This window comes from Acipenser ruthenus, chromosome 50 (assembly GCF_902713425.1).
Source record: "Acipenser ruthenus chromosome 50, fAciRut3.2 maternal haplotype, whole genome shotgun sequence".
NCBI classification, from domain to species: Eukaryota; Metazoa; Chordata; class Actinopteri; order Acipenseriformes; family Acipenseridae; genus Acipenser; species Acipenser ruthenus.
Window position 1 is genome coordinate 3260667 of NC_081238.1, and position 17839 is coordinate 3278505.

Sequence of the window (17839 nt, forward strand, 5' to 3'; positions counted from 1 at the left end):
GTCCATGCTTTTATTTGAGCTTGCTTTTAAACTGCCCTAACTAATGCAAGTGTAGCAAGCATGTGTACGGATCTTAGGTACAGAGAGGCATACATGTTTTAGACTGACAAATTACAATTAATTACTATTAATGGATTAAGCTGTCATTACAGAGCACAAAAATATAGGCTAAAATGCAGTCTGGTAATAGAAATAAACATGTGTTTTGGGTGGGTGGTGGGGCTATAGATTTTGAAAAGGATTTATTTACCTTTTAGTAGAGAATTAGATAAAAAAAATATATATAGATAGAGGTAGATAGATAGATAACAGTGCTAGACCGGGACCTTGTTAAATTATGTAATGAGGATGTTTGTGTAATCAGAGTTCTACTGAGACGTCACTGTACAATTAACCCTTCTAAGGACTGAGCGTTTTCTGACTCTCTTACTATAAAAAAATCATTTTTTTTTTTTTTCTTTTTTTTTTTTACAATGGAATCTTGGTGTCCTTTATTTATATATAAACATTATAAAGTACTTAAACAATACAAATGTGTCCCTTTTTTTTCTTTCAAAACAATATTTACTTTATTTTATTTTTTTAAATTAAGTATTATTATAAGAAGAAGAAGAATTATTATGATGTATTCTGCTTTGAGATACATGCTTTTCTATGACCTGAGGGGACCTTACAATACTTTTGAAAGTTTTGTTGAGAAATATTGATGTTTGGGCAAATTAAATATTTTATTTAACATCATCTATTCAAAGAAACTACAAAACAAAGTGTCTACCTGAAGCTGTAAGTAGTACAGTATTTCATGCTAGATTTTGAAAAACACATTTTTCAATTTGTCAGTTTCTCATTAAGTATATGGAAAACTACAAAGCGGTATGTAATTCAATATGTTACATGTAACATTATTCAGCAGGTTTCATTCGACTTTATGAAGCTAAATGACTTCATTCTATTGGGTGATGCAAAACTTTTGGCCACAGCTGTAAGAGGTTTTTTTTTTGTTTGTTTGTTTTTAATCCTGCAAAACTCACCAACATCAGAATCCTGCTCAGGCACTCATGAGTTGATACGGGGTCAGCCTTGTTTCTGGCAGTTCAACTCTTCAGTACATGTTTGTTCTCCAAAAAGGTGAATAATTGTGCTCCTGTAAAATCGTGCCACACAAGCACACCGAAGCCTGGCCTCTTAGAGCAACAATATACAACAAATGTGATTTATGTTTTCCCACCAGTAAGTAACCTATCCTGTTCAGACGAGTTAAGAATGCAATTTAATGTATGTGTTACAAATAACAAAATAATTACTGGATAATTTAACATAGACTACTTTCTTTGTAGTATTGGCTTAAATGTGTTCCTAAATGCAGAAATTATGCTAGCAAATGATACCGTTAAGATGCATCTCATTCTACACCGGATCTGAGGCACATGTTAATTATGATGCAGGTAAGAGTCAATTAACAGCACAATAGAGATTTATTAATCAGACAAATGATATGCTAATGAGAATTTGTCTCTAAGGGCACGTTATTCTAACGTCGCAATGAGTGATGTTTTTTGATGGTAAATGATGTTTATGCATAACCTGATGAAATACTGTCATGTTAAACACTGTTAATGGTGCGATAAAGGAGACAGTAAGTTTTATGAATACAGGCCATTGAAACAAAATCGCTGATGTACTGGGGAAGTCTGAAAGCCTGTTCTCAGACTGCCATCTCTTTCAAAATGTCTTTTGGGTGGTACTTCAAAGACTGGCCCACCAGTGTATTAAAAGGATGTTTCCATTAACATATAGCGTGGTAGAACCAGACCATGGCCATCTGGGAAATGGTGTCTTCAGGTATGGAGTGAAAAGCCATTGTCTGGAGAGGATGGGAAGTGACTATGAACTAGTGCTGTGGTTCCCAACCTTTTTTCAATGTAAGGACCACCTTGGTGTTTGGATTTTTCCCACGGACCACTTGCCACACATTTTTTCACAACAGCATTTTTAAACTAGTTATGTGTATATGTACAAGTACAGTAAAAAAAGTAGAAAGTAAAGTATATTTATATAACGTACCTAACTTAATGAGATTCCTGGGCTTGAATCTTTGCTATCGGGTCAGCAAGGAATGTTGTCATTTTGCCATTGAAAGTTGTTGATGGCAAAGTTCCTGTTTCTTTTGTTTAAAATGTTTATTTTTCACATTCGGAATGCCTTGTAGATAAATGGCATACCAATTTTACAGGTTTAAGAGTTTTGTTTGACAAAACCTCCAGACCAATAATGCACTGGGGCTCCGGTAAATGGAAATGCCAGTGCTGGTCCCTGCAACCATTACCTCATGTAGCAAACGAATTCTCTATTTCTAACACAAGTTTTTATTCGCCAACATCGCTCGATGTACATATAAAAAAACACCCGAATACGAAGATGAGGTGGGTGAGAAAAATTTAAAAATGATTGGAGAGTGTACAGGATGTTACCACTTGTGGTGGGCTGTGATGTGTAAATTAAACGTGATTGGTGGCACACAGTCGATAGGATTTTGCTTAAATATGACGGTTTCAAGAACAGACTGTACACATTATTTCCAGAAGCAGTTTTAATTTAATTTTTGGCACATAGTCTTGTGAGATATTAAACCTGGCTGAATAAACCAATATAATAGCATGGAGCTGAAATTGATCATTCACACTACGGTATAGTTCAAAAGTCAAGCTATAAATATAGCCTCTTTTTGTTTCAGATTAACTTCTGTAACTATATGCAGCCAACTGCTTCAAAAATGTATGGAAATAGATATATTCCTATATGCCACTGTAGTACATACAGTGTACTACAGTGGCATGAAAGTACCAAAACTGTAGTTTTAGTTGTGTGTGTGTTTTTTATTTTAATTAGTCATTCCAACCAAGTTAATAATATTCAATGCAGTGCACTACTTTTATGCGAGGCAAAAAGGCTGGGAAAGCCAGATCAGGTGTTTTTTTTTTCCCCCTGAGCAGTAAACTGTAATTCTGACAAGACACATGTGCCTTCATAATGTGTAAGTTATTGAGTTAGTATTTGTTTCACATTAGAAAGCTGTTTCAGTTAATGCCGGCTTTGAAGGTGATGCCTGGTATTGCATCAAAGGGAGATGTGATATATATTAATTTATAAACTCACCCATAATAAAAGAATAGATAAAGGGGGAAAATGCAGACTTCATACATATCTTGTAATTATATCTCACGTGGTTAAAGCTGTCTTAGTAGTAGCACAACGTGTGATTGTGTAGAAATGGGTTTTTGCAAGAACTGAGGAACCAAATTTTGGGAGTTGTTTGCGGACCACAGGTTGGGAACCACTGGACCAGTGGAATGAGCAATTCTGCTTGTTTTCAAACTGTCAAATCATAGACCAGAATTTGTAAGGAATGCTCTCCATTCAACACACTCTCCATTCAACACGCTCTTCATTCAACACTCTCTTCAACACGCTTTGCATTCAACATGCTCTCCATTCAACACGCTCTCCATTCAACACGCTCTGCATTCAACACGCTCTCCACAATCTCTGCTCTGCTCATCTCTTGCTATCCTCACACCAATACACTGCAAGGGGGAGATCCCTTTGAAAACTACATCATCTGAGTAACTTTTTCTGGAACACGGCACGGCTTGTTAGAAAGGACAGATTCATGATTCTATCCTGCTGGACATCATTGAGTTTCTAAAAATACCACAGCCAGGTATTCATTATACACCATTTACAACGAATCCTATAATTTCTATGCACCATGTTTTAGATAGATTTTGAATTCTGATCAAATATATGGTTTAATTATTTTCTGAACACAACTAATTACAAAATTAGTTACTATAAAGAATATACTGATATTAATTTTGTAACATTAAAACAAACAAGTCATTTTACTTTTAAAATGAGTTGTCTAATTTTATTTTTGAATGCTAATGCTAATAATTTGGACCTGCTCTATCAGGCCCAGCTGGATTATTGGCGTCCATGCACCCATACACCTGGGTGCTACCACCATCAGGGCCGGCTACTCTCTGCAGTTATGATTCCGCCCCCTTTCCTTTTAGGGCATGATCATAAAAAACGGTTATGAACCCTCAAGACACTATTTTGTATCTTAGGTGTTGGCCCTGCAGGCCATTGCAATTGTTCACAATGAGAGAGAGAAGGGTTTTACTCCTGGTACTTCCTGATGCCAAAACGAGATGGTGGCCTCAGACCGATCCCCCAGCAAAGATGCTGACTGTTGCAGTCAGCCAGGCCAGGCAACTGGTTCACTATGGTGGACCTCAAGGATGCCTACTTTCACATCCCTGTAAAACCCGGCTGCAGCAATTACTTGCGGTTCGCCTTTCAAGGCACCGTGTCTCTCTCTTTCTGAAAGTGCATGGACGCCATGCCCCTCTGAGACTCAAGGTATCAGAGTGCTTAATTACCTTGACAACTGGCTGATATGTGCTGAGTCACTCCCTACACCCCCTAATCAACCTCTCCGCTCCGCCTGCACTAGAAGACTGGCTCTACCTCCTCTACACTCCCCTGCCTCCAGAGCCCGCTCCTTCTCCACCCTCGCCCCGCAGTGGTGGAATGACCTTCCTACAGATGTCAGGACTGCCCAGTCCCTGACCACCTTCCGGCGCCTCCTTAAGACTCACCTCTTCAGACAGCACCTGTAGAACTCCTCTTTTTTCCCTCTGGACCATTATCACTCTTCCTTAAATGCACTTTACTTGCTCTTATCTGCCTCCTATTTTACTGCATTTAATCCTGTACTTTAGAGTACTGTAATCTGTCATGTGTTATTTAATCTGTAGTATTTTGTATTTAATTATATCCTGATGTAACTATCACTGACACTGTTATCTGCTCCGTTATTGAATCGTATTTTGTCATACTTGTACTTGCTAGAACCAAAGTCATTGTATTTATCTTGCTCTTAATTGTATTATTACTTGTTCTGTGATTCTTGAAATGTATTTTTGTTTACGACTGTGAGTCGCCCTGGATAAGGGCGTCTGCTAAGAAATAAATAATAATAATAATAATAATAATAATAATAATAATAATAATAATAATAAAGTCATTGAGACTCTTGAGACTGCCAGAGCAGCGTCTGCACGCTCCCAGTATGGTTGCAAATGGGTGGACTGGACCCCACGACTTGCCCAATGGCAGATTTACTCCAATTTTTGCAGGACCTTTTTAATGAAGGTAAATCTCCCTCCACGCTTAAGGTCTACCTGGCAGCTATATCAGATTGCCATATTAAAATTGACACTATCTCAGCTCAGGAGATAGCTAGAGAAACAAAAAAGAAACAAAAAAAAGACCCCCTGCTGGCCAAGATTAAGCATTACATTTCAACTGGCTGGCAACACCATGTTACAGATGAAGAACTGAAGCCTTTTGCAAACAGAAAAAGTGAATTAACAGTGGAAGGGGATTGTGTGTTATGGGGTTAAAGAGGTATTGTGCCAAAAGTTTTGCAACAGAATCACTGGGGAATAGTTAAGATGAAGGCCCTAGCTTGTAGTTATTTTTGGTGGCCTGGCTTGGATGCAGAAATAGAGCAAATGGTGAGTCAATGTGAAGTATGCCTAGCTAGCAGGAATATGCCTGCCACAGCCCCCCTCCACACATGGAAGTGGCCAGAAAGTCCATGGCAAAGAGTTCACATTGACTTTGAAAAGCAAAAACAAAGGGTTCTGGTGGTAACAGACACAACCTTTGAGGTTTTGCGGAATTTGTTTGCTGCATATGGTCTCCCAGAGGAGATTGTCTCTGAAAACGGGCCACAATTTACTTCAGATGATTGAGACCTTTTTACTCAGAAATTCAGTAAAGCACACTAAAACACCACCTTACCACCCAGCTTCAAATGGTTCTGCAGAAAGACTGGTGCAGAGTTTTAAAAGAGCTCTGGATAAAAGTGCACATTTAGGATGGTCCCTGCAGCACTGAGGCTAATTTTCTGTTTAATTATAGAAATACCCCCCATGCCACAACAGGAAAATCACCTGCAGAATTATTTCTGAAAAGACAGGTGCGCACCAGATTAGCCTTGATTAGACCAAATGTAGCAAGTGTGATGGAAAGTAAGAAATTGGGGGAATATGAGAAAAGAGACAGGCATCAGATAAAACCTGTCAGAAAATTCTCTCCAGGTCAGGTGGTACTAGTAAGAAATTACAGGGGGGAGAGAAATGGGAAATGCAGAAAATCTCATGTGAATCAAAATGATTGAAAAATGGACTCAGGAGTTAGCTTGCTCAGACTGGGAGGATTTAGGGAAACAAATGGAAAGTGAAGGAAATACCCAGGTTTAAGACCAGGAGCCTTCAGAGCAAATGACAGAATCTGTTACTTCTAATGGAGGGGTAAATTGGCATCCCAAAAGGGTAATAAAACCTCCTGCTAGGTTAAATCTGTAAAAAATAATAATGAAAATAAATAAAATAGAAGGGGGGGCTGTGTTTTAAGGCAATGTTTATTGCATTACTGTGCAGTTATTTGTTGTTAGGTGCATGTTTCTTATTGGTTGCGGTATGGTTTTTCCCCACGCAGGGCAAGTTGATATAAAAAAGGGACTGAATAGTTGAAGCGGGAGGTTGGATCCCTGTGACAGAGCGGCCGTCTTGTGTCTGCATCAATAAAGCTTCTGTGAGAACTAAAACTTGGTCTTGTCAACTCTTTTCAATATGCCACATGTTTCAGACTGCTGCATTTCTGTCTGAGTTTCCCCTTTTAAAAATGAATAAACACAGCGTGCTGCCATCGAGACAGAACAGCAACTGTCACGAAGGACAATTAAGTCAGGGGTAAGTATAATTATTTTAATTACTGAAGGTAGCCAAACTACGCCACCTGGTGGAATATACGGGCACCAGGTCCCGAAATTAATATACTTAAACTTTTATCCAAATCCTTTTATCCAAATCCTTCTTTGCAGGTTCTTTTTTTTTTTATCCCAGGACCATACAACACAAGATACGATTATAAATAGGCTTTATTTAGTACAAAATTCTTTAAAATATAAAAACTTCAGTCACAACATACAGTATTATTCCTTTTTCTTGCTCATCTGGTTAACACAGGATAGCATATTTAGTACACATTTTTAAAACACATCATTCAATAACGAGGGTATAGCAACTAAAAAGATAAGATCAGCATTTGGCAGAACAATTGAATAAAGTCCACTAAATCGCGGTGCAACTACTTGTCCAACGCAACCAACTAGAAGTCTTAGTATGCAAAAGAAAAAAAAACACCGAAAAAACAGCCAAACATGAGCATCAATACGGCTTTTTTTTAGTATTGTACTTCCCTGCGGGCTGCCTGAGTCGCGTCTCTCTCAATCTTCGTACTCTTTCATCCACAAAATGTTGTTCTTTCCTTTCTACAGCTCTATTCCCACACTCTTGTCCACCTGCTCCCCTACTTATTATTATTGTGTGCACTAAATATATATTTTTTAATATATTCACGGTTATTATTAATGTGTTTAATTTTTATTATTATGATGTGTTTGATTTTTATTGTTATAATTCTTGTGTGTGAAGTTTCTTTCTTTTTTTTTATACTGCTTGGTTTGTTTTTGTTGTATTCATGAATTGTTAACATGTTTGAACACCACACCTGAGACCAGTTTGGGATCCCTGACTCCCGACTCCCACAGTAATCATCTCCAGTGTTTTCACCTGCCCTAATCTATCCCTCACAGACAATAAAAAGAGTGCTTCGACTCACAAACGCGAAGAGAGAGAAATGAATGAACCGTGACAAGGGAGGAGGAATATAGACCCGCAAGATCGACCCGATATTAATGGATTAACACTTGCTCCACCCCGACCATTTCAACAACTTGGTCATTCATGACATAACTACAGTGACAGCCAATAGTCCACAACAATAAAAGCTACAAATAAACCTATTTGAAATACAGACTTAAAGGAAAAACTAGCTCACTAATATGTGCTGGTTCCATTTCTAATCATTTTACTCTCACAATCACTACAACTAATCATTACTCCTCTCCCTCCATCCCCATCCCCATCCCCCGCTCTTCGGGGGGAACAGATAAAAAAAAGTTTTAAAAATATTTAAATATACCCCAGCATAAGAAATGTCAGGTGTCCCGTTTTTGCATTTTTTAAAAGTGGTCACGCTACGCTCCATTGATTCTCAATAGAACAATTTCTCCCAAGCGCTCTCTTAGCTTTGCGCACAGCGCGACGGAAGTAAAGGGGGAGTTGAGTCTCGTTGTAGAATATCCTTGGTTTGAATGATCTCGAGTCGGCCATTTAACGTGAGGCGTCTGCGACTGTGGAGTGAAATCCTGTTATGTGACCGTGTCATTCGACTCATCCATTTGGAGTTATTAATATTAGTATTTATTTAAGTGGTGTTGCACACCAGTTTGCTCGTTGTGGACGATAACAAAAAAGTAAGTTACATTTTTTTTTTTTAAATAAAGTTGAGTTGTTTGCGACGCACGGGTGTTGCAGACCCAGGCTTTATTTACAAATTGTACAAGGCCGATTCAGTTTAAAATGTAACAAATAAACTAATAAGCGCCGGTGAAAAATAATGGAAAATGAGTTGTTTATATACACACCCGCACAAAAGGTATGTTTGTGTTTGAAAAGAGTTATGACTACAGTGTACACAAATGCTTTTATTTTTTCTTTTTTTGGGTGTATACGAAAGCCTTTCAGCTGTGTAGAAAAAAAAAAAAAGTATAAACGCAGTGCGGAGAAAATGGCTTTTGTCCGAAACATTTGAATCATTCAAACCTTTTGTGTACATAGAAATTGTATTTTATTTGTATGTGTGTATATACTGTATTTATCACCCTCTTGTACCTTGGGTGAATTTAATTGTAGCCAAAACAATTGATATCGACACAGACTACAAACCTTCAGACACTGAGCGCGCACATTATTGTGTTGCAAGAGGATATACACCGCGCTGTTTGAAAACAAACAGGACTTTGTTTATTGGGGAAAAATGTAAAATATGCCTCGTTTTGAGTGACTTTTTTGTTTCATTAAGTAGTTGTAGTAATTTAGGGAGACGTGTAATCAATTAATTAATTAATTAATTAATTTATTTATTTATTTATTTATTTATTTATTTATTTATTTATGTGTTGGTATTAGTAAAGTAATTTACCTAAACAATGACATGTAGAAATCAACTCAGACGGTCAAACTGGGTACTGTAGCACACGCCAGTGTGTGCTGGGAGGGAGTTAAGTGTGTAAATGACACCTGAGAATAGATTTCGGACAGAGTGTAATCACACTACTCTGACTTTATTATTGTGCGATTGAGATACACGAATGGCTCCAACAGATGTCAATTGAGTTCTAAAAGTATAAAAAAAATAGAAGCCTAACACATTTGAAACATACTAGGTCTTTACATAGACCATACTTTTCAAACAACGTCATCGACTGTTATTCTGAGTGGAAACCACCTTTATCTTTATATAAAACAAATCTAAATTAAATGAAGTCCAGTAAAATGATAACATTATTTATAAGTTTGAGATGGGGGGGGGGGGGGGGGCTGGAGTACAAAGGGGAGTCTAAATTGATATTACGCAGCAAATAAACTAGCTGATCATGGGACTTATACATTTTAAATACTGTATTTACTTCTGATGGAACGAATATATAGAAGGGTAATGCATTTAACCAAATACTCACCATCCCGATAATAGTAAATATGGCCCAAGTCTCTTAATGATGTGTTTTGTAAAGAAAAAAGACCTTTGTTTAACATTTGTATGATGAGCAAGCGCATCTCGTCTCATTTCTTTTTTAAAACAATCGCATTTCACCCTCAGATAACTTGGGAGGTGGCATTTTAATAATAAAAATGTAAGTTTTACTAAAATGTGAATAAAAAGACATTGAAGAAAATAGCAACAACCTTGTATAACCATATTAGGTATTATATAGGATTACCTCATATGATCTTTTGATGCAGCCTGCTCATTATATTGTATTACATTGTGTGTGTTATGAATGTGTTTCTGTAGCCCCTATTTATCTTTACTTTTTTTTTTGCAGGGGACCACAAAATTGCTTGATCTGGCCATGCACTTCTTATAATTCTTAGTATTATAGAAAAACTAAACATTACAAGACTAGGAATTACTCAGCTAGTTTGGCAAGGTTTTTTCAAAACATTATGTCCGTACAATATGATACACTTGCCACTATCCCGGGGGAAGGTGTTTTCATATAGAAAGGCCAGCCTTAATGCACTACTACTAGAGAGGGCTGTGGCTGGCATGTTTTTATTAATGGATACAGGTGTATAAAACTCATTGTCTCAAAACATTCTTAATATTGATAAATGTGCGCACACGATATACAATGTGGAATGACCTTGGGGCAGTACGTCCTAAAGGGTGTCTGCTGTGCTGTTTTTTCCTGGGGTGATGTCCGATAGTGTAGCTGGCTGTAATATTTGGCACCCCTGTCTTTCAAGGGTTAACCCTTTGAGGTCCATTTATTCAGTGCGTGTCAGGTCTAAGTTATTTTCACACAAGCTGTTTATTTTACACACGCTGTTTAAAAGTAATTTTATTCACAGTAAAACAGGTTTAAAAGGCACTGCATATCAACAGGACACTCAGTACTGCATCTCCAGACCCGCCCCACCCCTTGTTCACTGTATTTATCACATATCATTTTTCATAGTCATGCGTACTGATAAATCCTCTCCTGATCACTCGATTTATCACCAAACTCCTCAATAATGCTATCCAAGTAATTATTTTATTACTATAACATCTCAAAAAGCTGTTTTTTTTGGATCTGGGGTGTTTTATCGGTTAAAACCTAAAATCAGAAGCCCTACATATATCTTATGTTATGTGTAATCATTTCAAAAGAATGCCAATATTAAATCTTCCAATTTACCTTATTTTGTTTCAAAGTATGTTGTGTTTGGATTATGGCAATATTATATTTAAAGGGTTAAACTAACTTAAACTAAAAAAAAAACGTTTTTTTCAAACTATAAACCCAGCACTGCATACAAGGATTAAATAGCCAAGGTAGAGTACAGGGGTGCAAATAGCTGATTGATCGTTCTGTCAAGTGTTTACCACAGTAGTGCTCCTTTATTATTTAAACCTGAAATATATGGCATGCTTAACCCAGAATAAACAATGTCTTTGTTATTGAAATCAGTGGGAATGGCAAACGCTATTAGCTTGATATAGACGGCTGCCTGAAGTAACCATGGATGGTGTAAGTGGTGGATACTATAATATATATTAAACACAAAACAATGTTTTACTTGACTGTAAAAGCTGACAGTTCAGAAACAAAATTGGAAATTGGCAGGTAAGGCTGCCACTGCGCCCTTACCTGACACATGTTCTGACAAGGCTTTCCAGCACACACTGCTTAACTGGTACAATAGGTGGGTTCACTTCAGACCAACGTTTCCCAAAGTGGGGGTTGCGGCAAGGTTTCTGATGGGTCGCCAAACAATCTAAAGATATGAAATTCAGTGCACATTAAGATTTAGTTTAACTGTTATGCTTATATTCAAAATAAATATAATTTGCAAACAAATCATTAGCAGTAATTATGTGAACAATGTATTGTTTTAAATATGAAACAAAAAAAAATTATTATAAAAAAATATATATATTATAAGGTGACATTTCACGTCCGGTTACTTGGGATTTTGAAAACAGTTGTTAAAATCGCTGCAAAATGAAAAATGTCTAATCCTACCTGCAGCTCAAAGAAACAAAAACAAAAAAATCGCAATTACCATCTTATAGTAACTTCAGTTTTTCTTACATTGGTGACGAGGATGATGCGCGTCCTCATGTGTCATTTGTTGTGAAGTACTGGCTCATGAAAGCTAAGGTCTGGCATCTTGAGACACGGCATCCACATTGCGTTGGGAAATGACACAAGTTTTTCCTGATCAATTAGCTAAACAGCAAGACATTCTTAAAAAAATAGTCACTGTCTCAGAGAAGGAGATGAATGTATCCTATCTGGTTATAATGCATATTGCAAAAAACTGCACAACTGACTGTTGTCTATGTTTGCAATGCTTGATGTTGAACTGGCCTTATTAGCACTGTATTTAAATAAATCAATCACTAAATAAATAAATGGTTGGATTGTGTTTCTTTTTTTTCAGCCGCTACTAAACAGAGTCCTGTGTGATGCCATGGACAGTGTGGAGATGGAATCTGTCCCAATTAAAGAGGAGCTCTTTGAACTTGAACTTGTTCCCTTTAGTGTGGAGTTCTTTGGGCTGGCTTGCCCCCCCATTAAACAGGAGCTCAGTGAGGTGCAATGTGACAGCAGTCAGCAAGATGTCTCTGAGATTAAAGCTGAGCACAATGAATTGGACATCCCCCAGACAGGAGAACTGCTTTCTGTTAAACAAGAAGAGGTGCTGGAAATTAAACAGGAGCCCCTGACAGTAGAGTTTGACCACATGGAAGCCGGGAAGGAAGAATCTGAGGACTTCAAACCAAACATCCCTGAGCTGGAGCCTGTACACCTGCGGAAGTGTAGCGTGGTGCTGGAGAGAATCTGCATGAGAGAGCGAGGCACTGGAGAGGAAGGCTCTCCCAACGCCATGCAAGGCGCTGGAAAGGAAGACGGGTGGTCATATTCAGAATGCAGTCTAGCATGTGAGTGACTCCCAGTTGCTGAGACATTATGGAGATCTTGCAATCTTGAATGACAGTGTGCTTGAGATGGAGGGAGCATATTGGTTAGATTACTTAGTATTTGTTTTTCCTGTATCACTCCAACCAGTTCAAGATAGGATTCACTACTGGTGAAGTTAAGATACAGATAGAACCCTGCTTGCTGCTTTTCGATATTAATCGATAAAGCTTGTTAAACGTTGAGTTCCCAAAAAAATATGAGTTTGACTGAAATCAATTTATATACGATAAACGTTGGTAAAACCACTCGCTATTTTTTATTTTCTTACCAAAAATAATTTAGAAATCATCTCTAGTTTGTATAGTTTTTATACCTGCTGTCTGTCCCGTCTCCGTTCCGCTCTGAATGGCTGGGGGTCGCTGTCAGTCATCTCAGTGGTCCGTTAGTACTGTAGTTTCACCCTGTTCTGACAGATCTCGTTGACTGAAGCAGTGCTAGAATGCTCTCATTTGCCAGCTACAGCACCTGTCATTCAAAACGCCTACTTTGAAATTAACAGGGTAAGGTGTAGATAAGCTTTTGCTATAGGTATACAGTGACACTAGTTTGTAAATGTATAGCTCAACTGTGACCAAACATTATTTCAATTACAATGTTGGTAACCATGGTTTTGTTGCATGTTTTTCAATGGCATAAGAGTGTTTTTTTTAAAGCATAAAGGTCGATTTCACACATTCGCTGCTTGAATTGAAAAATAGATTAAAAAAAAACAAAAAAAACGGTAAATTCTTTGTAAAATAAATGTCGATATTAATCGCCGATTTGGCAAAAAAATTTAAATCGAATAGTAGCAAGCCTAGATAGAAGGTTACCATTGCCTGGTAGAACAGAAACATTACAGGAAATGCACTTACTTTAATCCACCACCACCTAGCAACATGCCCTATACCTTCAGGCAGCCCTTCTTACTTTTTTTCTGTTCATATTTTGCAGGTTCCAGTCCAGCAGCTAAAGTGAGGCCGGGTGGTGGAGAATATCCTGACTCTGGGAAAGGTTTTGCCCAGTTAGGGCATTTTAAAAAACACCAGCAAATTCCCACAGGAGAAAAACCGTATCTCTGCCCTGACTGTGGGAAGCGTTTCAGTCAATCGGGAAACCTGAAATCACACCAGCGAATTCACACGGGAGAGAAACCGTATCGCTGCTCTGACTGTGGGAAGCGTTTCAGTCATTCAGGAGCCCTGAAAACACACCAGCGAATTCACACAGGAGAGAAACCATATCGCTGCATTAATTGTGGGAAGATTTTCAGTAGGATACACTCCCTGAAAACACACCAACGAATTCACACAGGCGAGAAACCGTATCGCTGCTCTGACTGTGGGAAGAGTTTCAGTCAGTTAGCACACCTTGAATCACACCAGCGAATTCACACAGGAGAGAAACCGTATCGCTGCTCTGACTGTGGGAAGAGTTTCAGTCATTCAGGAGGCCTGAAAGCACACATGAGAATTCACACAGGACAGAAACCGTATTGCTGCATGGACTGTGGGAAGAGTTTCCGTGTTAAACACAGCCTTAAAACACACCAGAGGATTCACACAGGAGAGAAACCGTATCACTGCGCTGACTGTGGGATGAGTTGCAGTCGTTCAGAACACCTGAAAACACACCAGCGAATTCACACAGGAAAGAAACCGTATTGCTGCTCTGACTGTGAGAAAAGTTTCAGTCAATTGGGAAATCTGAAAGCTCACCAGCGAATTCACACAGGAGAGAAACCGTATCACTGCTCTGACTGTGGTAAGAGTTTCAGACGTTCAGAAAACCTGAAAACACACCAGAGAATTCACACAGGAAAGAAACCATATTGCTGCTCTGACTGTGGGAAGAGTTTCAGACAGTCAGGAGACCTTGAAAGACACCAACGAATTCACACAGGAGAGAAACCGTATCTCTGCTCTGACTGTGGGAAGAGTTTCAGAGATTGAGGAGACTTGAAAAAACACCAACGAATTCACACAGGAGAGAAACCGTATTGCTGCTCTGACTGTGGGAAGAGTTTCAAGCAGTCAGGAGAGCTGAAAACGCACCAGCGAATTCACACAGGCGAGAAACCGTATCGCTGCTCTGACTGTGGGAAGAGTTTCAGTCAGTCACACAGCCTTGTTTCACACAAGCGAATTCACACAGGAGAGAAACTGTATTGCTGCTCTGACTGTGGGAAGAGTTTCAGAGATTCAGGAGACCTGAAAAAACACCAACGAATTCACTCAGTAGAGAAACCGTATTCCTGCTCTGACTGTGGGAAGAGTTTCAGAGATTCGGGAAACCTGAAAAAACATCGACGAATTCACTCAGTAGAGAAACCGTATTCCTGCTCTGACTGTGGGAAGAGTTTCAGAGATTCGGGAAACCTGAAAAAACACCAACGAATTCATTAGAGGAGGGAAACCTTAAAGAGCATGTTCAATGGGACTTTTCACTCATTTGGGGGGGGGGGGGGGGGGACCATTAACCTGTGTAATTATTATTATTATTATTTTTTGTATAGTTGGCACTGCCTAATCGGGACACTAATAATTGGGACTTCTGCTTAAATGGATCAGAACTTTGGGGGGGCGGTTCTTCTCAATGCTATTTGTTTAATTGGGACGTCACTTCGTTCTGTAGAACGTTCTGTAGATTTTGCAATGGATTTATTTACCTTTAGTACAGATAAATAAATACCGGTGCAAAAGATGCTTTTTAATGGTCTAGTTAATATATTTAATTCAGTATATTTGAAGAGTGTCCAATACAGGTGTTAATAAAACACAGGCGTGCCTTTTAATCAGGCTACAGCAGGGGTCTCCAACCCTGGTCCTGGATTGCTGGTGCCCCTCCTGTTTTTTGTTCTAACTGTACACAATTAATTAATTTGACCTATGAAGCTTCTAATAATCACTTAATTGATCCAATTAATACATTTTAAGGTACAGTTGGAACAAAATCAAAGAGGGACACCAGCCCCCCAGGACCAGGGTTAGAGACCCCTGGTCTACATCCTTCTGCAAGCTATGCACCCATACATACAGAAGCATTACTTTAGAATAATTCAGCAAATCCACAGAACTGGTCAACTTTCCAACTTTAAACAAATACCTGAAAAAAAACTGATCAATCGCAACCAGTTTGCTTGTTCAACCCCCAAAACAATCGACAATTAATTTCTAGTATTGTAAATTTCGAAACAGACAAACCTGGCTAGATGCCAGGTGAACAGAATCCCTTCTTACCAGTATCTGTGCATGTGCACAATCTGTCCTGAGAGGGCAGCCAAGTTAAGCATACAACAGTAAATGACATTCAAGGCTATAAATCAGTGGTTCCCAAGCTTTTTCAATGTAGGGACCATCTTGGTGTTTGGATTTTTCCCACGGACCACTTGCCACATTTTTTCACAACAACATTTTGCAACTACATTTTATGTGTATATGTAGAAATTGTAGAAACTTTAATGATATTCCTGGGCTTGGATCGTCGCTGATGGCAAAGTTCCTGTTTCTTTTGTTTATTTATTTTTTTTTCACATTTTGAACGCTTTGTGAATAAATGGTATCTCAATTTTGCAGGTTTGAGAGTTTTGTTTGACAAAACCTTGTGACAAATAATGCACTGGGGCTTAGGTCATCCTCAGATCCAGTAAATATAAATATGTGCTGGTCTACTTCTGTAGCAAATTAACCTATTCATTTCTAACGCAATTTATTCTGCTCACTGAGTGCAAACTTTGTTCGATGTAATATAAATAAAACACTGAAATACAAAGACGAGTTGGGCGGGAAGCAATTTGAAAAATTTAAAAATGATTGGAGAGTGTACAGGATGTTACCACTTCTGGTAGGCTGTGATGTGTAAATTAAATGTGATTGGTGGCACGCAGTCGATGGGATTTATAGCATTTTGGTTAAATATGACAGCGTCAAGAACAGACGACATTATTTCCAGAGGTAGTGTTAATAGAATTTTCTTTTGGTATAGTCTTGTGAAATATTAAACCTGGCTGAATAAACCCATATAATATCATGGAGCAGAAATCAATCATTCACGCTATGGTACAGTTCACAAGTCAAGCTACAAATATAGCCTCTTTGTACCACATTAACATCTATTACTGTATGCAGCTAACCTCTCCAAAAACGTACGGAAATAAGTATTTCTATATCCCTGGCAACACTGTAGCACATATTTTATATTGTTGAAAATGAAAAGTACCAAACTGGTTTTAATGTATTTTTTTAATTTAGTCATTCCAACAAGTTAGGAATATTCAATGCAGTGCGCTACTTTTAAGGCTGGGAAAGCCAGATTACGTTTTTTCCCTTGAACAGTGAAGAATGAGCACAGATTAGAAAGATGTGCATTTAGTGAATGTTAGATGTAGATTGATTGATTTATTTATTCTAAATAATGCTGGCTAAAGACACATGTGCATGGCAGCTTTGAAGGCGATGCCTGGTCTTGCATCAAAGGGAGCTGTAATATATATTAATTTATAAACTCACCCATAATAAAAGAATAGATAAAGGGGGGAAATGCAGATTCATACATATCTTGTAATTATATCTCACGTGGTTAAAGCTGTCTTAGTAGTCTTAGTAGTAGCACAACCTGTGATTGTGTAGAAATGGGTTTTTGCAAGAACTGCGGACCACAGGTTGGGCACTGCTCTAAATATAATCCATTCAAAAATAAAACCAAAGAGTTTGAGGTGTTGCATTGTGTAGACCCCTAATGGGTAAATGTATAAGCCTAGCCCTTTAGTTTCACAGCTAACCTAAACAAAACAAGGGTCCAAGTGAAAAACTGAACTATGAATGTTATTTTTATGGTAGCAACCTCAGCACAGCAAGACGGTATTTCTCAGTATGTGTTCCCTGGACCATGGCTGCTGGTATATGGGTCAGATCAATTAAAAATGAATGCTCTGTAGTGTCACACTTTTATAGAAACTCAGCTTGACACGAGTGGCCCAAGCCAATGCAAACAGTCCCTAGTATCACTGGATCAGTCCCAACCTTTTACATTCGTCAGGAAAAGAGTGTCGTTGCCAGGGAAGAAAAATAAAGCGTTTCCTGAATAAGAAGCTGGTCTACTGCAGCCCAGCATACGCAAGGAAAC

General features: G+C 38.3%; 1 pseudogene; it reads left to right on the forward strand.

Annotated features, from left to right (window-relative positions):
• The window catches only part of LOC117404772 (zinc finger protein 271-like), a 41556-nt pseudogene extending 26392 nt beyond the window's left edge, over nucleotides 1-15164 (forward strand).
• Nucleotides 15165-17839: the final 2675 nt, after the last annotated feature.